General features: G+C 40.4%; 1 pseudogene; it reads right to left on the bottom strand.

Moving 5' to 3' along the window:
• Positions 1-1,760: 1,760 nt before the first annotated feature.
• LOC147442357 (uncharacterized) lies at positions 1,761-3,410 on the bottom strand (annotated as a pseudogene).
• Between the last annotated feature and the right edge of the window lie 21,176 nt (positions 3,411-24,586).

The following is a 24,586-nucleotide window of genomic DNA, read 5'->3' as shown; positions in this document are numbered from 1 at the left end:
AATGGCTATCACTGCTAGACTTTTTATGCGCAAAGATGAAGATTAGGCACCAGCATACCACTCCGTATTATCCGCAGTGTAATGGCTTAAATGAAAGATTCAATGGTGAGTTGGTGTAAATTCTTTCAAAAGTGACAGAGCACCAAGGAAAGAATTGGGATTTGGAGTTGCCTAGTGCATTATGGGCTTACCGTACTTCAGTGAAGACGGGTACATGGTTAACTCCATTTCATTTGGTATATGGAAAGGAAGCATTATTGCCTGTGGAAGTGGAGTTGCCTGCAGTCAAGATGTTAGAAAAGTTGCTTGGGCCGCCTAGTGATGCATTCAAAAGAGGCTCGTACAGTTACAATAGGTTCAGTTGGATAGGATGAGCGCATTGGAGCATTATGGACAGATGCAGGATAAGGCTTTGGCAAAGATAAATGAAAAGGTCAAAAGTAAGGGTATCAAGAAGCATGAGTTGGTTTTGCGCTACAAAAGTAAGCTGGACAACACCTTCCGAAAGAAGTTTCAAATTAAGTGGGAAGGCCCTTTCAAGGTAGTGGAGTGTTTCCCGAATGGTACATATCAGTTGGCTAACCTGGATGGGGTTCTACATAAGTCAAGGGTAAATGGATTTCGTCTTAAATTGTATCATGCCAGGTTAATGATGGTCGAGCAAGATGAGCTTTCTGTGGATCAAGATGTTGGTGAAGGATGAGGAGACTTGTGACGCTGCGAGTCTCATATCGCTTTTTGCTGCTGCTGATGAATGATCTAGCAGGCTAGGGGATGGTCAAATTATGTCAGGAGTTTTTTGGAGCAAGGGATTGTGCATATGTACATACACATGCATGGTGCATCAAATAAAGAATTGCCCATTTTCCAGAGCCAGGTGGTTACGTGGGGCCCACATGTGTACAGGTAGGACAACATGTACATAGTGCATCGATTTTCACTATCACCAGTACCAGTGTGTTTTTTCTACAATAAGAAGAAGTTGGTAGCACGTAAAACTTCTGGAGGAAGCTATCCACGGGCCGATGACATGAGGTAAGCAGGTGCGTCAGATGGCATCTAGTGTCGTCACGAGGTCGAACGGGGTCAATATTTGCACGTGGATGAGTACGGACACAACGTGGATGTTTTCTTGTGATAATTATATAAAAAGGTCATCATGAGGACCATATTTTGGGGCCACTTCACGTGGTTGCGAGACACATAATTGGAAAAAGTTGACTGCCAGGTGTGCAGATGATGCAAAAAGGTGACAACTATGCACTGCGAGGTCAGTTTTTGGCCTGTTCGGGGTCCGTTTGAGGTCATCTAAACGCCAAGGGTGCCCAAGTAAAAAAGATAAGTGTGGGAACTGAAAAAACTGAGAGAAGACCAGAAAAAACATAGAGAAGAGAGGAGGAACAGCCGCAGGTGTGTTTTTGGGGTTTTTGGAGCCTGTTTTGGCCGTAAACCGCTCATCTGAAGTCGGATTTGAGCACTTTGACATTGTAGACTGGGATTTTGGGCCATTCCGGACGCGATGGCGCTGTCCATTTTGCCAAATTCCTCCCTCTTTTTTTGTTGTTTTGGCTGTGTAAGTTTCTCCTATGAGCGAAGTTTCTGCTCCAGTTTGTGATTGTATCTGGCTTATTTTACCCATAGTGTGTGAGCTATTTTCCTCATTGGTGTTGGCCCAAGCTCATTTGTATCTAAACATCAGAAATTATCCTCTTTTGAGCTGAGTTTTTTGGCAAGCCAGCCAAGGAGAGAGCATTTTCTCTCTACAAGAGAATTTTGCAGCCAAAGAAGAAGAAGTAGTGTTTTAAAGAGAAAACTTGCCAAATGCGAAGCGCGGTATGGTCCTCTCTCTCCCTTGCCTGAGGAGGCAGGACCAAGTCACAAGGTGAATATTCGAGAAGGACGTACAAAACGTCTGTGGCACGACCAAAAATTAAGAAATTTATGTGCTTTGAGTGCACAAAGTCATAAGAAAACCAATTGCGCTCACAGCTACCACTGGATGCCGCGACCGAAAGCACCCTGGTTGCCACGTGTTGTAACTCAAATACGTCTCCTCCATATTCTTTCCACCATACTGGGCCTGAAATCTTTTTTACATTATTAAGAACCCAAGGATCTCCGAAAGTTCCTTCCCTATTGGCATAATCCACCCTCTGCTGGAATGCATCCATGCCATTGTCGCCTGGCAACAATTGTGAGCAGATGTTTCTAAAGTCTCTCATCACCTCTTTGTTGGAGGCTTGTCCGTTCATCTGGATTTTTGTATCCAAGACAAATGCAGCACCATGCAATGGTGTGTGCATTTGAGCCCATCGTTTTTCCACAAGATGCACGATCTGTGATCTCTCTCTTCCATTGTAGTGGTTGTATTCTTTGTTTTGACGCAACACGTCAGACATGATCCAATAAACCTTACCAATGACAAACTTATCTGTGTCAACAATCCTTAGTATTTCCACATAGGTCTTACTAACCCCAACAAGTTTGTCAATGTTCCGCCAAAAGAGAGGAGATTGCACCAAGGACACACATTTTTGACCTGCTTCGTGATGGCTTGGATACTTGATGAGCCAAGCCTCCCAACGGTGATCTGCAATAGTTTCTGTAAGAGCCGCTCGCACTTCAATGAGATTATTCAAAACATAGTATGATGTAGCGAACCGTGTAGCAAGAAAATTTGAAGTGATTTTTTTGGAGACTTGGAGCAAAATAAAGCATATGTAAATTGTTGTCCCTGTATAAACTTGACTATGTGATTGGCATCAATAAGAACCTGTTTTATGAATGATAATATGCCCATATCCTTTAGGAGTAAATTCAGGGTGTGAGCTGCACATCCAATCCATGTAATTTTTGAGTACTTTTCCATAATGGCTAAACCCACTCCTTTGTAGTTTGAAGCATTATCTGTAACAGTAGCTGTCACAATCTTCAGTCCACCCAGTTGAGCAATAGCTCTCTCATATACCTTTGTCAAGTAGAGAGATGTCTTCTCTTTTAATGAGGTGTCAATGACCTCCAAAAACATTGCACCTTTGGGACAAATTACCACGACATTAATAAATGGTTTTTTCTGACAGCTCATTGAGGGCTATGGTACAACCAAATGCTGGAACAAAGTCAAGCATTGTTCGCTTGGGAATCACTTCTATACTGCTCTTGACTTTGTCAACATACTCTGTTCGCCTTTTATTATAATCAGGATAGATGAATCCTTTTCTTGCAGTTCACATTAGGGCATCTTTGAAAATAGGATTTCTTATGAAATTAAATGGGATTCCACAAGCCATGAAGGCTTGTGTCCACTTTAGATGCAATTCGAGCATGTCTTCTTGTGTGAATGTTGCTTGTAGAGTCCCAGGCGTACTGGCTCTGCTCGATGTCCCAGGACTTGTATCTATCCCTCCCATGGCACCATTTTGAAAAGTGTAAGGACTTTGAGGTGTTCGGGTTGTTCCCATTGAAGGTCCTTGGTTAGCTTGCATGCCTTCTTGATCTACACTCACTTCTTCTATGTTGACAGATCACGCACCTGTCATACCCTTCTGTCTCTTAGGAAGAAGTCTGGCCTATTTGTATTTCTTTACATACCCCCTACAAAATGGACCCATATGTCGTTAGGTGGTGCTCCACATTCTTTCACATTGGGACTAGTGCCGAATAAATGTTCTTTGATGCGAGTTGCGTTGCCGTGCCACTTATGCCCACAATGTTTGCATTTCCAAAACGAAACTATTTTGCCTCTCTCTTTTTTCTCCATACGACCACTCTTTTCCTCGCACCATGCTTTCTAACTTCAACAAAATATATCCTACAATCAATAGATACACTATGATTATAATTTTTCACCATAATAGCACAATGAGAAAGATAAAAGGTTATATATATGATTTTCTAAATTAAAATGATGAATGAATAGCGTTAAGATAATATTTTAGGGAAGATCACCAATGGATATATCATTCTTGGCTACTAGGTGATAAAGAGCATTTGCTCAAGACAACCTAGATGAGCGATGGAGTCATCTCACATTCCACTATCTATGTCTCTTGGAGGTAGGAGCTACTGCTCAAACACAACCAATCGACCCTAAAATAACTGAGGTCTCTAATTTCTATATCAACATAGAGGTAAGAGCATGAGCTCAATAACATCCATGTGACTCCAAGTACTATGCATGACTAATATTCACTAGGAGGTAAGAGCTTTCGCTCGATCACAACCTATTGAACTCTATAGGTAATCCACCATATTCACTTAGAGGTGAGAGAATAATCTTGATAACAACCAAGTGAATCCTACTTCATACCTTAAACCTCACTTGGAAGTAAGAGAATCATCTCATAACAACTAAGAGGCACTAAGTGGACCTATTCTATGCAACCAAGCGAATCCTACTTCATACCTTAAACCTCACTTGGAAGTAAGAGAATCATCTATAACAACCAAGAGGCACTAAGTGGACCTATTCTATGTCTATATGGAGGTAAGAAGATTTGTTCATGACAACCAAAAGACCCTACATGTATGTGTATATGTTCCAAAATGTATGAACTAAAACTATTATTTGTGCACATATTATAGCTATAATAGATTTTAACCATCAAATATCACTTTTAGTATCTATTATAAAACAAATAGAGCTAAGAGTATAGCTTCTAATATTTAGAATTATACATTCGCACTATAGCTAGAAAAGTAGCCTCTAATCCGTAAAATTATTTATTTATCTATTCTTAAACAAGTAGAGCTAAAAATATAGTCTCTATTGCTTAGAGTGATTTATTTAAACTCAGCAATAGAGTTAAAGAATAACTTCTATTGTTAAGAATTATAGGTGATTCAAATCTATATAATTATTTTATTTTAATGTATAAAAATTAAAAATAATATTTTCTTAAAAAATCAAAGATTTTTTAAGTTGACAACTCAACCTTTCTATGTCGGAGGTAACCTGACACTTTGGTGAAGGGAATTGTAGCTAAAACACGCAAATTTGGGCTTTATATACTACTACTATATCGATCGAAAACATATAGATCAATTTAAACTCTCGATCGAAAGCTTATCGAATGATTAAGTATTGATAAACTATCAATTGATATGTAATCAATAAAACGTTTTTTTGAGAAAATCTGATGTGGCACCAAATAATACGCACGAATAAATCTTAAGAACGTATCAATCGACCATTATTCACGAATAAAATGAATGTCTAATAACGAATCATGCAACACAGGTCACATGTGGCATATTCTATCAGATGGCCATTATAGACCTACCAAATGCCCAATATGATAACTCGATGTGGGTAGCAAGCCATTGGAACATGGTGACTCTCCTTTGTTTTCTACTATCCCACAAGCGCTCCCAAAAGTCTGTTAGAAAGTCAATTGTGAGACCCTCCTCCTACATGTGACCTACTGCAACAAGAAGGGGGGGGGGGGGGGGGGGGGCTTTCTCCAAGCAGCCAAAATGTGGCACCCCAATTGTGTTGTGTACTAGAAAAAAGAGATCCCTAAGTGATCAACTGAAGCAAAAGAGTAGTGCTAAAAACACTCCCCAAGGTCCCACTGCACTCATGAAAGAGGGAGACTCTCCCTAGCCTAGAACCTCCAATGTACCATCTCAAGATCTATCGGGTTGGGATCAAGCGCAAATATCCTCCCTCTGATGCCCACAACTCAAATCTGCTGATAGAAAAATTTTTCCACCTCTGGTGCCTCAATAGCAACTTTATGAAGGCAACCTTCTCATTGAACCACAAAGAATATGCAGAGGCCTACATCAAAGCAGGCCCGGATTGCCGAAGAGGACCTCAAGGGAAGTAAAGGCCCCCATCTAGCTCGGATTCATCGGCTTAAAAAGTGTGTTCCACTTTGTTAGTATAGCCTCGACAATGTCTTGACACATGCTATATACCTCCCCTATGCCATGCAGTTGGATGCTCCGACTCTCCTCAGGAAGTGCTATAAATTGCAACCAGTCTCCTAGTGTATGGGTTGGACCCTCTACCATGGGACTCCATGAGACATGGGCTCAACTGCCAACCATGTGACCTTGCTATACCAATGTGTTCCATGTAAGAGGCTTCCTCAAGCACTCCTCAATGAAAGTGGGGTAGTTCTACTCAAGTTGCCCCCTCATGTGCTCCCAAGACCGAAGTAAGATAACACAAAATGGTCCTTCCATCTCTTGCTTAGGCCCATTCTACGCATCTCTATGAGAATCCAACAAGTGGAGGAGCTCCAAGTGCCACTCATTTGTGGAGCTTGACCTCTAATATGATGTAACAAGAGCTCTTTCCAAGGCTCCTCCCTTAGAAGAAGACCCCTGACAATGAGGTTCCCAAGGAGGGCTCTAATCTGCCATGCTAGGTTGATGATACCTAGCCCTCCCTAAGCACAAGGTAAGGTGGACCTGTCAAACGTCTTTGGCCTGCCGAGCCGACTATGTGTGTCTCTCTATGTCCAAAATAAATTCTTGATCAGCATCTCTAGCTGGCTGATACATGAACTCGAGAAGATCCAGTAAGATGTGATGTACCACACGGTTGCCAAAAGCACTTGGTTGGCCACAATCTTGGGGGGGTCACTATGTATAAATTTTGTATATGGCGTGCGTTCAAGGACTATTTTTAAAAATGCTTGTTTGGGAAATTCTTACAGATAAAATACACCCTTTTTCTATTCAATCTGTAAAAATTTTTCCAACCTTATTTTATAGTATCCTTCTGTATGTGAAAATGAGAGAAAAAATAAAATTTAATAACCCTTCTGTTGCACTCACGAGATAGTCACATAATTATTAAGTGATCCCCTCGAGGCCACAATAGCCTTGCTGCGAGCAAGAGAGCCTCATTGAGCTCCAATGTAACAACTTCATCTTGATCGCTAGGAGAAGGGGGGCAATCTACTACTCTGGTGACAAGTCCAAGCCAATCTGGCAATTTAAGTAACAAATGGGTGTCCCTAGAGATTTCAACAATGAAAGTTGTCTAAGGCATCCAATCGGGCATGGGTGCAACACCAACCCAAAAAGCACTTATGTTTTGCGAGATGTTCAATCCTCCCCATGCACAACAAAACACCTCCAAAGCTTGCTCACACTCTGAAAATTTTCCTCACAACCCTCCAAAAACATGCCTGAGTCATCAACAAACTCAACATCCAAAAGCTCGTTGTTGGCAGATAAAGTATACGAGCAACCACCTAGCTGGACACTAGCTAGACACCACATTTTTTTTAAATTTGTACTCTATTACTTTTTTGAGCTATTATAGCTACACCATGTGTAAATCCTGATTCCAGAGTAGCAAGTCAATTCCTTGAGTTGTAATTTTGTCATGATATGTGTAAAGGCCCATATGAGCTGGCCACCACTGACCGTTTAGAAAGCCCTAGGTATAAAAGTCAATAATTTTAATGTGAAGGGGGGCTTACCTTTTGGAAGAGAAAAGAGATATGTTGTACGTGCGCTCAAGAAGCTGCAAAGCTCCAACTTGTAATCAATTTTTGTAATGATTGGGTAATCTAGTGAAACTTGCATTGTGTTCCTCTTTCCATGCTCTTTAAATCAAGTGTAACAAAACCAAAACCATATAGATAGCATCAAGGGACCAAGAGCAAGTTGTGTGTCAAGGTTTATCACCTTCTTCCACAAAGGTACATGGATCACGATCCACGTTCAATTTTCATAGACTGAGGCCCGAATTGCACCGTAGATAGAGAAAGTCACAAGGAGTCTAGTGGTCTTTTTAGAACAAAATTTGGACATCAAATCCTAAATCAAATTCCCAAAATTACCTAGTACTCTGAGAAACTACAAGAATCAACCTAACTTTTAATCCGGAGGTCCAAATCCAAAATGTTTGATGGTATACATTCATGCTGATCCTAATGGTACCAAGAGAAGTCAATTTGGGCTCCAAACATGGATCATGATCCATATATCCATGATAACAACTTGACCTGATTCTTTTTAAATCAATAGTGCACACATAAGGAAAGATATCCCCAAGTCTAGTTTTGGAAAAACAATTGAGCAAAATTGGGTCAAAAGACATCAAAATAGGTACAAAGTGAAAACCGCAGTGAAGACCTAGTGTTGGGTAATTGACCAATCAAAATAACTCCAACTTAAAAAAGATCTGAGATTTAGATTGTACACATAGAGTGTAACAAGCTCCCCAGACAACATGGATCGCAATCCATGTACCTCCACCTCAGCATTTGATGAAAATTGGTATAAATCTTGTGCATGACCTTGTCTAACCAAATTTCAAAATTTAAAGTCAGAGTTTGATAGACGAACATGGATCACGATCCATGTACCTCTTCATAGTGGGGCTATCTGACTCAATGAGCTTGTAGATATACTAGAGTACATCTCAAATCTCAAGTTTAAGGTAAAAATACCCACTGGAGACCAAGGTGCAAGCCGATAGACAACTCCAAATTGAGTCAAGTAAAACCATGAAGAAAGCCAAGTTTTTTAATTCTAAACTTTTAGGGTACCCAAAACCAACTTCCAGACACTAAAGAGTCACAAAGACTTGACTTCTAAGAGACCTGACCAGGGGCAAAAGGGGATAAGTTGCACTAAGACAAAGTAGGCCTATCAAGGACTATCTTGTGAAAATTGAGTGAGCCTTAACCATGAAAAATCATCCACCACAAGGGTTTTCTACTTAAATTCATAGATATGAAAACTGCAAGAACTGTGGCTATACCTTTGAGACTGAGAATCGACGGAGACCTAGAGGAGAGGCATCCTTTAATCAACAAACAAAACATGAGATTCATCAAAACCAACAAAACCATGAGAGTTCTAACAAATTACACTGATGAAGTCTTGTAAAGGTTCACAAACGGAGATCCATATACCTTCTACAACTGTCTAAAGCCCAATGTTGGAGATTTGACAAGCTAGAAGAACCTCTATGCACTCACGTATACAAATACCCAAGGAGTGCAAGTTTTGATGGTAGATAAGTATGGATGATAGTACATACTTGTTGATCCAATTAACCTAGAAAGGTATACGTACAAGGGTACTCCAATATCTACTTACTTTCAGCCAAAGATGATGCCAGAGCATACATCAAAGGGGATTCCACCAGAATTTTCTCCTGAATAAGAGGAGAGAATGAGAGATGTCTTTGCAAGAGACCTCAAATTAGCCAGATGGGTGATTGAATCACCAAAAATGAGACCATTTCAAGTGGCCCAATGTTTCAAGACCAGGTACAATGGAGCAAGGGGTCCATACATGCATGTCTCACTTTTTAAACAAGTTTTGAGGCCCAAAAAATTTGTAGATTTCCACATACAATACAAAGGATTTGGGCTGACATTAGAACGGATAGCATTGACATGGTTTCAATCATTGAAAAAAGATGATTCTCCAGGAGTTCTCTAAAAGGGGGATCAAACACAACACCGTGTCACAAATCTATGCCTTTAGACATAAAGCAAACAAGAAAGTGAAGGAAGATTTTGTTCACTTAAAACAATACATAGAGAGGTGTCCCATACGAGAGGTATCGCAAGATGAGAGGCTATCGGTTCTCTTCATAGAGGGCTTGAGGAATGAAACTCTCAAAAATGACCTACTTTTAAAAGCTTGCATGACCTTTGAGCAAGTCACTAGAGAAGCTCTATATCTAGTTGACAGTTGCAAGGCCTATGGAAGGTGATGGAAGATACCGACAATGCAACTAGTATTGCCTCTTCTCAAAGAGTGAATCCACAACAAAATGGGATGTTAAAACTCCTATATGCCGAGCATTGACCTTGTGGTCAGAGAATTTGTAAGAAGAATGAACCAAGATTATAGATAGAATCCAAATGTACGACAACCACAATTGAGAAGATGTGATACTCGTAGAGGGGATCATTCAAACCAATGATGTAACACTCAATCACAACCACAACATATGCTAGGGAAAAAACCACCTCTTTTGAACCATGGTAGACCAAAGTATATGCCACAACCCCCAAGAAATCAGTACTCCATGGATGAGAACACTCTCATGTTCATAGCCAATCAAGAGTATGGTTCAAAGACCATTCTTTCTAGGCAAGAACAGCCATTGGCTACACCACTAGCTATGCAACAAGTAGGACTATCCTACAAGTGTGGAGGTGATCATCGGGCAAGAGATTGTCCCATCCAAGCAAAAAACATAGAGATAATTGCATATTGTCTCGAATGTGGTCTTAGACACCTCATTCTTGATTGTTTGAAACACTCAAATAGCAAGGGGAAATCAGTAATGAATGTTGTGAGAGTGATGCCTTCTTCAAGCAGATCTAAGCTAGAATCCACAGTTCCTATCAATGTGATGACTTGAGATCAAGCTCAAGAAGCTTCCAAAAATGCACCTGGCAAGGAACCCTTATTGCCTATTCAAACAAAAATGGAGAACATATCAGTGAGGACTAGAAGAAAATTGTGGAAGGTTAAAAGAGATAAAATGAAAGAAAAAAGGCACCCTACAAATCGAGCTACAACAAACCAAGGAGCATCTAAAACAAGAAAAGGAAAGCAAGGAGAAAATGGAGAAGGAAAAATCATCCAAAACATCATCGGGAGGTTCAATCTTGGTTGAGAAAGTGAACGAGCATTTGAATGCTCTATTGCAAGCTTATGAGGTTGGAGTGAAACCCAATCAAAAATGGGCATAGAGATGATTGACATAACCGCATCCAAAAGTCAAGACAAAAAAATTGGAAATGTGCAAATGGCTCATAGAGACAGCTCAATCTCTAATACAGCCAAAAACTTTGAAAATTCTTGAGAAAGTAGTGCCTATGCCAAAAAAACAAAAACAAAAGCACACAAAATGAAAACAAAATTGGAAAATCAACGAAGAAAATGAGGGACCATTAGATATGAGGGTTGTTGATGTTGGCCGTTTGCTAAGCCTCACCGTATTGATGCTAGCAAAGCAAGAACCACATACATAAAATGTCAATCTGTGGGATGTAGCTAATCTCTTGAAAAACCCAAGTCTTGTGTGTTCTCACCTAGATCGGTCTCAGGTGTGCATCAAACACCAAAAGCTAACCTTATTATTGCAAGCCTAATACAATAATTTCTTATAGGTACAATGCTCCAAATGCGATGAAATTGCTACCTAGAATGTGCAAACTATCCTCATCATCCTCATGTGCCCAAAAGTCATTCTAGCACTTTGTAAAAATCACACTAAAGATAAACAACATGTTTTGGGTAGGTTAGTTTTGGCCTACGAAGCACTCTATAGCTTTCTTAGGATGTGCTCTTTATATTCCCATGGTCAAAAACTAGTTTTGATGCATGTATGGTGCATAAGGAATGAAAATGGCCCATAGATGGACACAACTAAAAACACAACTTCATTGTGAGAGACTTACATAGAGTGAAAGAGCTTTCACGTGCAAGCACGTTGGTATGCTCGTCATCGTAATGCAACTTTGCACAAGGGAGACACAAAGAGATGAAACATTAGAGAGCTCACACAACAGTGTTGCAATGTATGCTCACTTTCATTATCCAAAACCTTAGGTAAAAAGTTATAAAATTTGGCTTTTTGTTGAAACAAAGGACCAGCATATCCCAAATCCAACTGGTCAACAAGAACTGTTTACTTCTTTATTCATTTTTGTCTGAAGTTGGCATTGTAATTCATAAACTCGAGCAAAATCTAGTCTTATAAAAAAATCTTTGACCTTAAAGAGAGGCTAGATAGCCCAGTCCACCACATTTCTATAATTATTATCTCTTTCAAGACAATACCCAATTCTAACCATGGGTATATAATCCAAAATTTTGTAATGATTAACGATTGATAACTATTGGGCTTATGTGGTGAAGAGCATGCCTACACTGGCATGTTCACTACTCTTTATACGGGTGATCATTGCTAACAAAACTTCTTGTGTTTCTTCCATTCACTCTTATCATCTTATACATGTATGTTGTGCTATGTTTGAGTGTGTGTCTACAACACAATGAGCAGTTTTAGCTCTAGGTCACCTCGTGTGTTTGTTTGCTCATTGTAAGTTGTTAATGGTTTTTAAATGAATCTAAGCATGGATAGAGGTAAGTAGGTCCTAGAAGAAGCCAAATGACCCCTCATTTGTCATTTTTGGTGAGGTTAAGAGATGGAAACGATCACAGTTCCTCACCTACTCGACAATGACTTTTGCATGTTTGGTTGTTAGGAACCTATTTCATATAGTCTAGAGATCCCTAGTCTCAAGTTTTATGTTAGTTGGAGTTCATTTGACACCGTAATGACCATTAGAGTGAGAGATAGGCCACACAAGAGACTTAGGCATTATCCCATTAGTTGCTTCTTGGCTTGAGAGTGACACCTTTCTCCTTAGTGCATTGTTGTTAGGGCATTGCATTCAATGTTTCCATGCATTAATCGGGTTAGATACATCCTTGGATTGACATATTTATGTTGGTTTGATTTCCTCGCTAGGCTACTCCATCCGATCGCGGCAGCCCATTAACACTTTTATATTTAGCCAAGGTGTAAGAAATGGAACCCTAACTAAAATGGCTCGGTAATGAGGCTAGGAACTACAAATAATTACAAACTTGGAAGCTCATGTCCCTTTTACAGATACAAAAAATTTGGAAAAAATGCCACTTGGAAAAAAAAATTCATCATGCAAGTTTTGCTTCTCCTCGCCACAAGCCAAGCTCTTGCCTCTCTACAGCCGGCAGCAGTATATGGACCTCTTGGCAAGGAGACCCTTATTGCAAGCCTAGACCTCTTCATTCTTGTCTTTTTACTGAGAGCGCTATGGCCCTAGATTATTTTGGGTCCTCAGAAACCTCTATGTGACAAGGTTGAAGCTTGAAGCACCACAAATTTGAAACCCTCAACACCCTTGAGAAATCCTTTACACACGAGGTCTTTTGTTTGACGCATCAACTTAGTTCTGTTCTTAGAGGATGAAGAGGTTCTCCATAGAGGTGGCCTTTTCTTTAGGTTCCCTCTTGTTTTGTTTAATTCTTTTTTGTCCGATTTTGGTTGCTTTGAAGATAGCCATCAACTTGTTGGTGTAGTCATGCTTGATGTCAGCTTCTTGCCCCTCTCTCTTGCTCCCTTTGGATTTTCTACTGGAGTCTTCTACCGATGGCTTAAGAAAACCTTTTTTCATCTTTGCTTCTTAGCTTTTCATATTTTGATCCATGGTGCCATACTCCTTGGTTACACAAGGTTGATATAGAGGAGCTAAGTTTGCTCTCTTCCCTTTCACCTTCAATATCAAGCTAATAGTAAATCTTACTACCATTTTACCTCTAGCTTGCCATGCCCCTTGCCTGCACATGGTCAAAACAAAGGATCTCATTTTCCTCTCCTCCTTTCCCTTTACCTTAGTGTGTTTATGTTATAGTCCTCCTTGCTTTGTACAAAGTCAGCTCTCTCTTTCTTCACCTTCACTTGAAGACCACCAAATTTGCTACTTGGATTGAGATAAAGGAATGAGACAAACGAGATTCAAGCTATGGAAATCTTGAGGATTAGGAGAGAGGATAGGGGAGTGTAATGTGAAGAAGAAGATCAAGTTTTGACGAATTTGATTAGTGTTTTGGCTATGGATTCTCTTGGAGAGGGTGTGTGTGTGGGAGGTGTGTGTGAAAGAGGCTTGGCTATAGATTTCACAAGATTACTCTCAAGTTGATACCTTGACAAATGAAGGAGAGCAGTGTAGAATGAGAACAGAAGCCCTCTTTTTATGCACATTTTAGATAAGTGCCTTCACTTATCTTAATAGCTTATCTTCTTTATTGATAAGTTCTTTCTACTTATCTTGCATTTTAAAACTTCTTCAACAAGCTACTTACTCACCTCATCCTTATCCTTATCTTCTCTTTCTTTTTCCTTTTCTTTTTCTTTTCCTTTTTCCTTATGGATGAAAGCATGTTAACGTGTCGCGCTTTTTGTGCTAGTTAACATATGCGAACAAGCACATCTTGTAAGCATAACAATAGTCATGTTTTTTCAAGTGTGTGGGCCACCATCATGAACTATACAAAGTGTATACTTGGACTTTAAAAAATAGATCATAATATTTTTAAAATCTCAAACAGTAAAGCTCAGTCATTACATTAAGGTAGTGTTGTAGTCATGAAGCATGGCGTAGGGGCCACAAGTCAGAGAGAGGGAGAAAAACGATTGCGAGCTACAAGCAGGTCTGCAGTCAGAGGCCAGCTGTCAACCCAAGTGGAGGACATCTCACCACTAGAGCCAGCCACCTCCGGCAGCAATCTTGATAGTACTCCACCGAGAAGGAAGTCGAGCGGCAAAGGTTCTATTGCTTCTCCTCCGCCCTGCAAAAGATTGAAGGCTTCTAATTCCCAAGGATCCCCAATGTCAAAGTACATGCATGCACCGAAGGGGAAGCAGGACTCAAGTACTCTCTCTCTCTCTCTGTCTCTCTCTCTCTCTCTCTCTTCAATGAGGGGGCCACATTTGGAAGTTGTAAATCAAGCAAAGCATGACACATTTCTCCAACATGCCTCGACTACTAATCTGTTAGTGAATCCTCTCACCCATGAGAAAATTGTGATGATAAGCATATGCTACAATCGACAAAAAGGACTATGCATTTAGCTTATATGCTTGTTTTTGCAGTAGCCCTTGGCTGCAATCTTGTTGTGGATTCTCTCACACTGATCAGGTGCTTTTGCATTGCCTTAGGCATTCAAGGTGCATGCTTAGATAAACCTCTAAGGAGAGCCCATGCAATTGCCTTTGTAGAAATTATTTGATATCCCTATTCTAGTGGGGTTCTGTAAGGTTTTAATCTTGTAATCTTGTGTGGTGTGCAGGCCAATGGAAATCTCCCAAGCTGAACATCCCACTGCAAGAAAAGTTTTGTGTAATAGCAAAAGAGTCTGATGTTGTCCATGGCCTCTCCATGGACGGTGTCGACCCCAAATTGGTCAAGTGGGAGCAGATTACAGATGTGGAGTGGTTCAGTGTATTCAGAGAGGCAAAGGATTGCAACAAATATCACTTCAAATGCAGTATTATTCTTAGCGACATGTACGACCAATTACTTCAGCTCCACTATAGGGTGTACCAGAAGGCCCCTACCAACATGGAAATTAATTCGACTTTAACGAAGGGTTTTGTAAAAAAATTCATTCAGTGGCAATTGCAAGTGGCTCAATCATGTAGTTCAATTGGGATGAGTTTGTTGTCCAGCATTTGCAGGACCTTTGAGAAAATGTATACTACGATGCCCATGTTGAAAAGTGGATGTTGAGTAAGACCCACCCCTCAAGTCCAAAAACAGAGGAGGGATCCACGGAAACAAAGGACGATTGCGCTCGCCAAGTAGCTCCGAATGTTTTTTCTACTGCTAGGGCAACACCCCTCTCTATTAACAACTCTCACAATGTGATAGCAAGCCTGTCATATTTTGGGCTCTCTGATTTGCAGCACATCATGAGTGCAAGTGACCATCTCAGAAATTGACTACAGGAGGCTAAACAACAGCTCAAGAATGTGGGTCAGGAGCTTGAAGCTACGAGAGTTCTGAAAGCAAGCCATGATATGGTCAGTCATGTAGTACTTGCTATGAGACAGAAGCCTCATGATGCTAAGAATGAATTGTGGTGTTTAGGCCTCACTGAATATCATTGGGACCCTTTCATAATATATAAGCCATTTGCGAGTAGCGAGTATTGACTAGAAGAACATTAAAAAATGGCCTGATTGAGACTTACCTTAAATTTTATTGGTTTTCTCTCATATAGCCCTTATGTAGACCATAATGAACTTTCACATTGTTTTTTTGGGACTCCATAAGGCCATTGTAAAAGGGTTACAATTTGGGTGAAATTGTAAACCATTGGTTAAAAGCTTGTTGATTAGTGATACATGGAAACAAACTATCTTTTTTCGCTTTCTAAACAAAGCCTTAGAGATGTGTTGCGTTAGGATACTTTCAATGTTTTCAGTGATGATTTAGACTTACCATAAATGTTATTTTGGTTTTAAACTATTAAATAGATATTTTTATTTCATCTTAATTCTAATAAGTTCTAAGTTGGCATTTTTTGTATGCTAGTTAGCATACTCTGTTTTCTAATAAGCATTCCTTCTATGCTAGTTAACAAACTATGCATACTAACTAGCATAGAGAGTTTCCCAATTAGAAACAAAGTATGCTAATCAGCATATTAAATATGCTAATTAGTGCACAGTGTGCTAACTAGCAAACAAGGTATGTTGATTAGCATACTTTTTTATGCTAATTAGAACACTATGTATGATGGCTAGCATGCAAGTATGCTAATTAGAAAAAAGGTATGCTAATTAGTATGCATAAGCATACGTTTTTTTCTAGTTATCATACTTGCATGCTAGCCATCATACACAATGTTCCAATTAGCATAAAAAGTATGCTAATTAGCCAATACTTTTTATGCTAATTGGAACATTGTGTATGATGGCTAGCATGCAAGTATGATAACTAGAAAACAAGATATGATAATTAGCACACTCAGTATGCTAACTAGCATACCTTGTATGCTAGCTAGAATTTGGTGCATGCTAACAAGCATTCAAAGTTTAGTTAGCATACCTTCTTTTCTAGCTAGCATATTGTGTATGCTTGTTAGCATACCTCTATGCGAGTTAGCATACATTCTGAGCTAGCTAGCATAATATGTGTATGCTAGTTAGCATACCTCTTTGCTAGTTATCCATAATGTGTATAGTAAGCATGCACAATATGATAACCAACAAAGATGGTATGCTAACTAGCAAAGATGCTATGTTAATAAGCATAACTTATTTTCTAGTTAGCATACCATCTATGCTAGCATACATGGTATGCTAATTAGCATACAACTGTGTATGCTAATTAGCACACCATCAGTAATAAGCATACCATTAGCGTACACACAATTTTGCATATTAACATTTTATGCATGCTAAACAACATACATTCTTTGCTAGTTAGCATACACAATGTATTCACACTTCCTTGCTAGCATATTTTGTATGCTAGTGAGCATATTGATCATGGTGGTTAGCACACTTTGTATACTAGTTAGCATAGTTAGCATAGAAAATATGAATGTCTACAGGATATAGATGCCTACCATACATGGAATGCTACTTGTCACATTTTCATACAAGCAATCATAATGGTATCGATGAAAATTAACAGGTGAATGTAATACACAGGTATCAATGATGTAGGATGCGAACCTTATAAGAAAACTGTCAATCAAAGGATAGAAGAGAAGCTCTGTAATGATGAATCTGATGAGTTGGATAGATGGAATGAAAGGGCAAATGTAATGCCATAGCATGTGACAGCGCACGAGGTTGTTGTATATGGTAAAGAAACAAATGATGATGATGAAGATTCTATCATTATTACTCATCCCAAACCCAAGCCCCCTACAAATGATCAAACAAGCGTTTCAGAGGAAACGGTTAGGAGTGTGTAAGAAGATGGTAGGAGTGCTCAAAAGGAAGGTTTCAGGACTCACTGTGCAAGACGCCGGTGATGACAGCGACCTGTAGGGTTTTGTGAGCAAAGTGAAATTAAAGAGAAGGTAGCCTGGAATAGATTGTGGAAGATCCTCGGGATGAGATATGTGTTGCCCCTCCGACCACCCTGGATGACATTAAAAAATGCAACAAAGGTGAAAAGAAAGCCATTCGCTCATGTGCTTGCAACAAATTATGTTGAATATGTTCCCTGTTGTGTCCAAGTTCTGTAGTGTTAGCAAGCTCCACACCCTGTGGCATGCATCTCTCTTGATTTTTATAATGGAGAAACTCTTTTCAATATTATTTTATTGTGCAACAGTTCAATAGTTTTTGCTTGTCCTTTATGATGTCTTTATTCGATACCATTTCTAAGTCACAGGGCAAGATAAATTGTAGTTAGTTGCCCTACATGATTTGAATTATGCCATTGCATGCAAAACCATAGAAAAGCGGTGTATTGCCAAGGCGAGATAGCTACGAAAAGAAAAATCCGAGATTGAGAAGCGTCTGGCTAGCTATCTTAAACGCTTAACAAAAATTCTTGAGTACTTCAGTTATGCTCATCCCTCGGGGGAAGTTATTTTTTCTGAGTGGTATGCACTGCCATACCCAATATGCGTGCCAAAGCCATTCCCAGACGAGGGGCGTGCTTTGGTTCTTGATTTAAATGGCCTGCTTGTTCAAGTTTTAGAGCCAATGCACGGTGACATTCCTTCTAAACATGCAGGGGAAATGATCAAGTACAATGTGCAAGATAGGAGGTATGTATTTTGTCGCAAAGACAGCCACAAATTTTTGGATAGGTGTCTCCGATTTTTCCATGTGTATATATGGAGCATCAGCATGGCACCTAAATTGAATGCAATATAAGAAACAATATTCAAAGATCAGCGGGCTAAGCTAAGAGGTGTTTTTTCACCGAATCATTGTAGTGGCCGGCCTTGGTAGATATATAATAAGCCTATATTCTTGAAGGATTTGAGATTGTTTCAGAAGAACTATAACTTTGGGCCCCAAAACAGTCTAATTATTTATGATAATATGTACAAAGTGCACCATAACCATGAAGGAAGTTGGCTTATTACTCCTAAGATAGAGGACCAGACCAAAGAACAATGGCAAAACTTCGTGATAAGATACTTTGAGCAGCTGGTTGTTCCTATGGCTGCAATCAGAGGACCGTGCAGCGTATACAGCTAAAAATGCGTTTGATACTACCCTAGATTTTTTTTCACAAGAAGTGATCAGGAAGCTGGCATCAAAAATGCAAAAGCGCAATGAGGCCCAGCGTAATGGAGCTATGTGTAGGAGACAAAGGGAGGCTAATGAAGAAGTTGAAAGACATAAGAGCGAGAGGCTACATAGGAAAAAATTAGAGAAGCAGCAACAAGAAGAATCAGAAAGAGAGTTGCAAGAATAAAAAGCTTAGCAAGAAGAAGAAAGAGAGCAAGACCCAAAAGATCAGCAAACAAAGAAGCAAACGGACATTGGGCAAAAGTGACTGTACAAGCGCGCTAAACCATGATCTTATCCAGAGTAGGAGGCTCTCTGCAGTTTTGTAACATTATGAGGGAAATTTGTAAATTGCCTTTCCAATGATTGTAACTATTCAGACATTCATTTCAGATAGTAATGATCAGATCCTGTAGTATTCTTTTTTTGAAGACAATACTATGTGTACTATTGGCATTATTTTTTTTCTTGCAAACATTGAATTTGTATACATTCTCATTGGAAATCAGCAAAGGTATGCTAATTAGCATACCCATAGTAGCTAATTAGAATACATTTTAATTAGCATACTGCACATTTTTTTTTGTGCTAACTTCCACTCATAGCATACCATAGTATGCTAATTAGCATATACAATATATAGGAAGTTGCCATGTATTCTATGGTATGCTAATTAGCATACTGTCTATGCCAACAGGCATAAACAATATGCTAATTAGCATACTGTCTATGCCAACTGGCATAAATAGTATGCCAATTAGCATACATGGTATGCTAATTAGCATTACTTCAATTAGCATACTATGGATTTTTGTTTTTGCTAACTTTCACTCATAGCATAGTATGCTAATTAGCATACACAGTATATAGAAAATTGCCCTACCTTCTTGGAACTAGCATACAATATGCTAATTAGATTACACAATATACAGAGAGCTATTATCTCTTCTCCTTAAAACCAACAAAGGTATGCTAATTAGCATTTTGTCTATGCCTACTGGCATAGACAGTATGCTAATTAGCATACCTTCAATTGGCATATTGTACAATTTTGTTTGTGCTAGCTTCCACTCAGTATAGTATGCTAATTAGCATACACAGTATAGCTGCCATCCCTTCTCCTTGAAACCAGCAAAACTATGCTAATTAGCATAATGTTTATGCAAATTACTTATGATAACTAGCATACCCACAGAATGCCAATTGGCATAAACAGTATGCTAATTAGCATACATAGGATGCAGAGGCCTGTCATCTCTTCTCGATGAAACCAGCAAAGATATGCTTATTAGCATACTATTTATGCCGATTGGCATAAACAGTATGCTAATTAGCATACCTTCAATTAGCATACTGTTGGACGAATACGCCGCGATGGACGTCAGCACAGCGAGAACTCACCTAACAAGATTTGTCAGCTAAGGACGAAGCTCGACCCGCAGGCGCGTGGAAGCAAGCATAAGATGTCTAAGTCACAGCCTTCAAGAGTGCATAAGAGGAAACTTCCTACAACACTTTCTAGAGCCGAACACCCATCAAAAAATCTCAAAACACCACAGAACTTGAAGAATACCCTACTAACACCAATAGGTCGCTCTCCCTAAGGTCTATGAACCAAAATCCCAACCCAAAACACCCGGTGCAAAATCACGTAGGATGTCTGGCCGAAATTTGCAGGTCTTAGTTTCTAAAATCTAAAGTGCCTAATGTGTAGCTCTACTCAATGTGAGCGTGTGGATATGATGCAATGAAAAATTGGACAACGTATGCTCACCAAATCACCAGATGAAGCTCGTAGAAGGAGCTCGCAAAACTGGACCGTACGCGCGCAATGTAAGTATCGGCGCGTAGCTCTCGTCGGGGGAAACACGCTGCACTTCTCCGCACTCGATTCCGACCATCGGTGCACACGTAGCATCAAGATGAATCTCACACTCTCTCGTACACAGTACGCTCACTCACAGACTTTAAAACTTCTTTTTTTCAAAATGACAAAAGGTTTTTCATTAAGGTCAAAAAGTGGTATATATACCTTACAATTCTCAAACCCTAAAGTTCCAAATCAACCATCTACTCAATCTAACTATCAAAACTGGGATACAATCTGGAAACTTCTATAAGCCCCAATATTTACAAGGTGAAAAATCAGGTTTCCTCAATAAATGAATAATTACAAAAAATGATAATCTTCCGAGTAGTCAGTTTCCGTGGGGTGTGTCCAACTTCTAACACTCCCCCCCTCCTTGCTCATGTGGTCCCCGACATGGCCGTTGAGCTGCTTCTTCATTGTATGGTTTCGCGCATCTTGATCAGTGATTCGTATCTTGCATGTAGATTCAGCATTGTTGGGCCAAAAATATCAGTGTTTATTGTGAAGAAGCCGTTGTAGAATGCTTCTTCAAAGGCCTAGAGGTGATAGGATGGCAGAAACATTATCCTTTGATACAAGGCATGTATCACCTCCTTGGAAGGCTGACTAGACAGATCATAGGCACATTTGTAAGTATCTTGGAAGAAGAAGATATTGTCTGTCCCCTAGCCATGCTTGAATGTCTCAAATACTGCTAAAAGAGCTTTGCAGATTTTCTTCATCATGATGCACGTAAGGTCAGGTGAGCCAGTGAACAACTTGATGGCGCCCTTTAGGGTTTTCACCATGTATTGGACACTTATTCTCTCACCTGCCTTCAAGCCCGACAGCTTAGGATAACTCAGCCAAGTGGGTTGGCTCCTTTGTAGTATCTCCTGGGCCTTCCACGTCCTGATCCTTGGTAGAGGACAAAAGCTTAGGTTGTCTCTGATGTTTTTGGGTGCCTCTACCAAATGGATTAGGTACTGTGGGTACTTCGTCAGCCACGCCTTCCTCCATTTTGGCTGAGAGTCAACTATTAACCTGACCCCTTCAAGCTGGGAAATATTTGCGCTATAGAGTGGCACTGTCGGCTCTTCTCTAATCCTCTTATTGATGGTGGATGCTTCATACTTTAGCAAAGGATGTGGGAGAGAGGGCTGAAGCCATTCGCGCCTGAGGTTGCTGGCGTCAATCTTCTGGATGGTCATGGACTTGAAAACCCCTCTGCTCCCATTCCAAGGCTTCCTTAGTCGTCTCTCTGATCTCCACTTCTATTGCTTTACGCAGCTTTTCTTCCTCTTCCTGTGTCAGATCTTGTGGATCTTGAGAGGATCCTACTAGGATTTCCTCTTGCATAGGTGTGTCCATAGGATCTGCCACATTTTCTAAATCTATGCCTTCATTGGCCGCTGGCCCTGTGCCTTCTTGTGCTCCGGCTTGCTGTCCTCTCATCTCCTCAATCTGCTTTAGGAGTTTCTGTTTTTCTCTTTCAGCTTCTTCTCCCATATTCACAAGGAGGTCGTTCAACTCGGCGTTTATCTTCTCCGCCTCCTCGAGCTTTCTTTTGACACTTTCTAATTCCTCTTGCATGGCTTTTTGTTCTTCTTCCATTCGTGTTTGCATAACAATTGACCCTTCTGCCATCATCAATCGTTGCTTTTTCTCTAGAGTCAGCTCCTTCTGAAGTTCTTGCATCTGTTCTTCATAAATTTGGCTTTCCGTAGTGATGTGAGTCGAGCTAGTAGCTCTGACTCTGGCAGGAGATGCCCATAGCCTCTGTATGGTTTGATCTTTCACTTTAATCTGGTCCTTGAGCTCAAGGACCTCATCTTGGCTGGCTTCTTGATCTATCTCTGCCTTTTTTTTGGCATTTCGCATTGCTTCAACTTCTTTAGACTCCTCAGCTAGCTGTAGGGTCAGGTTATCCCTTTCCCTCTCTACATCTATCAATGATTTGCTGAGTTGCTTACACTCCTCTTCGACTCCTTGCATTCTTTGGGCTACTCTGATTTTCTTTTTCCATTTCCTGGCATCTTTGCAATGCCCTTTCTAGACTGGCTTGTAGCTCGGCTTCTCTCTCTTTCTTCCTTTGACTTTGTCCTTGTAAAGAGTCTACTTCCAGCTTTGTTTTCACTTCAGTGGCCTTGAGAGTTGCCATCTCACTTTGTGAGGCCATGGACTGCGCTCTTAACCCAGTTAACTTTGTCATCACCACATCCCAGTCGTTGGAGGGCGGGTGCAGGTCCGCTGTATCTGTGGCCATCTCTTTTAGTTCTACTAACCTGATGCTTCGTATTTGTTCCTTAGGCTCTGTGCTTGCCAAGTCGAATGCGACTGTGCGAGCCTCTTCTTTTGTGTATCCTACAGCTAGCAGGTCCAGAAATGTGTTGTATGCTTCATTTGGCTTTGTCTCCTCACTCTTGGGTTTAACCTCTTCCCTTTCCTGGCTTTGTTCTTTCTTGGACTCTTCTTGGCGTTCGTGTTTGTCTTCCTCCTCTTTATCTTCTTGTGGAGGGCTGCGAGGAGGTGGTGAGGGCGGTGGTGAGTGCGGTGGGCTGGCCGGTAGAGATGTAGACTTTTTCTTGAAATCTCGGTCTGACTTAGTCTTCCTTTCTCTCTCTTGGCTGTCCTGCTCGTCCAGCAGTTTCTATCGTACCTGCTCCACTTCCTCTTCTGTAAAAGGTACATGTGGAATATTTTCTGATGCGGCATCAAGAATCTCAAAATTTTTAATATTATCTTCGAATATGTCCCTTTGCACCCTTCAGGATGATCCCAACATTGCTTCTAGAGACGGCTTCCAGAGTTCACTCAAATCGCCTTTAAGGGCTCTTTCTGCTCTGAAGCTCTCCATCAGCCGCTCTAGTCTTGCCGCTTTTTGTGACTTTGTCTCTTTTTTCGGCACTTGGGAAAATTCTTTCTTTCCCTTCTTTTGCTATGTCTGCTCTTCTTGAACAGGCTCTAGCCGTCTTTTCAATCTTGTGGCAACCCTTGGTGTCATAATAATTAATATCTAATTCTCCTAAATGATTTTCTCATGTTAAACTGATCATTTAATATGGGGAAGTGCCAGGGGAGAAAAAGCTAGAATATTGGTTAAGCTAGCAGATCGGCCATAGTAGGGATCCAAAGGAGGGAAAATAGGGATCGAAAGGGGGGGCCATCTGCAAAAGATCCATGTGCAACAATGGGCTAAAAAGACCCTAAGGTTCAGCCCGTTAAGACTTCTAAAATGCTAAGGTTCCAAAATTCAAAGGTTGTGTCCAAAGGTCAACCATAGGGGAATTGGATGCTTTGTGTGTGTACAAAAAAGTCTTTGCAATCCCTACTTAGGAGGGGGCGAGCCTTGCATGTAGGGGATGAGAGAGAAATCCACACACACACAAGCTCCCTTTACACAAAGGGAATGAGGGACACATGTCAGCTCCCTAGCCAAGGTGTACCCAATTCCTATTGGATGGCCTTGGAGGTGGACCAATGAGAATTAGGCTAGAGTAAATCTAGTTTAATTAATTTAAAAAACACTTAATAAAAGAACCAATGAGAATTAAGTCCTCTAAAAGACTATTGGACAGTCTCCCAAGGGGTCCAATGAGCATTCAGGAGCCCAATGGCTTGCCTGATTCCTATTGGCCAGGAGGCAAAGGGGTCCAATGAGAGTTTAGTTGAATTATTAAATTACCTAAAGCTCTCACAAAACGGGAAAGGGGGACACATGTCAGAAGGCTATCACTTATGCTGATTAATTGTCATTGGCTATCCCTGGGGAGGTCCAATGGGAGGATAGCAAGAGCAATTAGCAAGAGGGCTCGCCCAAGAGAGAGAGGGGGTTGATTTTTGCAAGGCATTATCACACACACTCTCTCACATAGTCTATGTGAGAAGCAAGAAAAGCTTTAATGGAGAGCTCATCACCTACTGCAAGCTTGTGAGATAGAAGCCTACATCGACACACTCTTGGCATGTGGATGCAAATC

The sequence above is a fragment of the Adiantum capillus-veneris genome, chromosome 14 (genome assembly GCF_014529385.1).
Source record: "Adiantum capillus-veneris isolate H3 chromosome 14, ASM1452938v2, whole genome shotgun sequence".
Lineage (NCBI taxonomy): Eukaryota > Viridiplantae > Streptophyta > Polypodiopsida > Polypodiales > Pteridaceae > Adiantum > Adiantum capillus-veneris.
The sequence above is the reverse complement of the archived record's forward strand: the minus strand, read 5'-3'. Positions and strand labels throughout refer to the sequence as shown.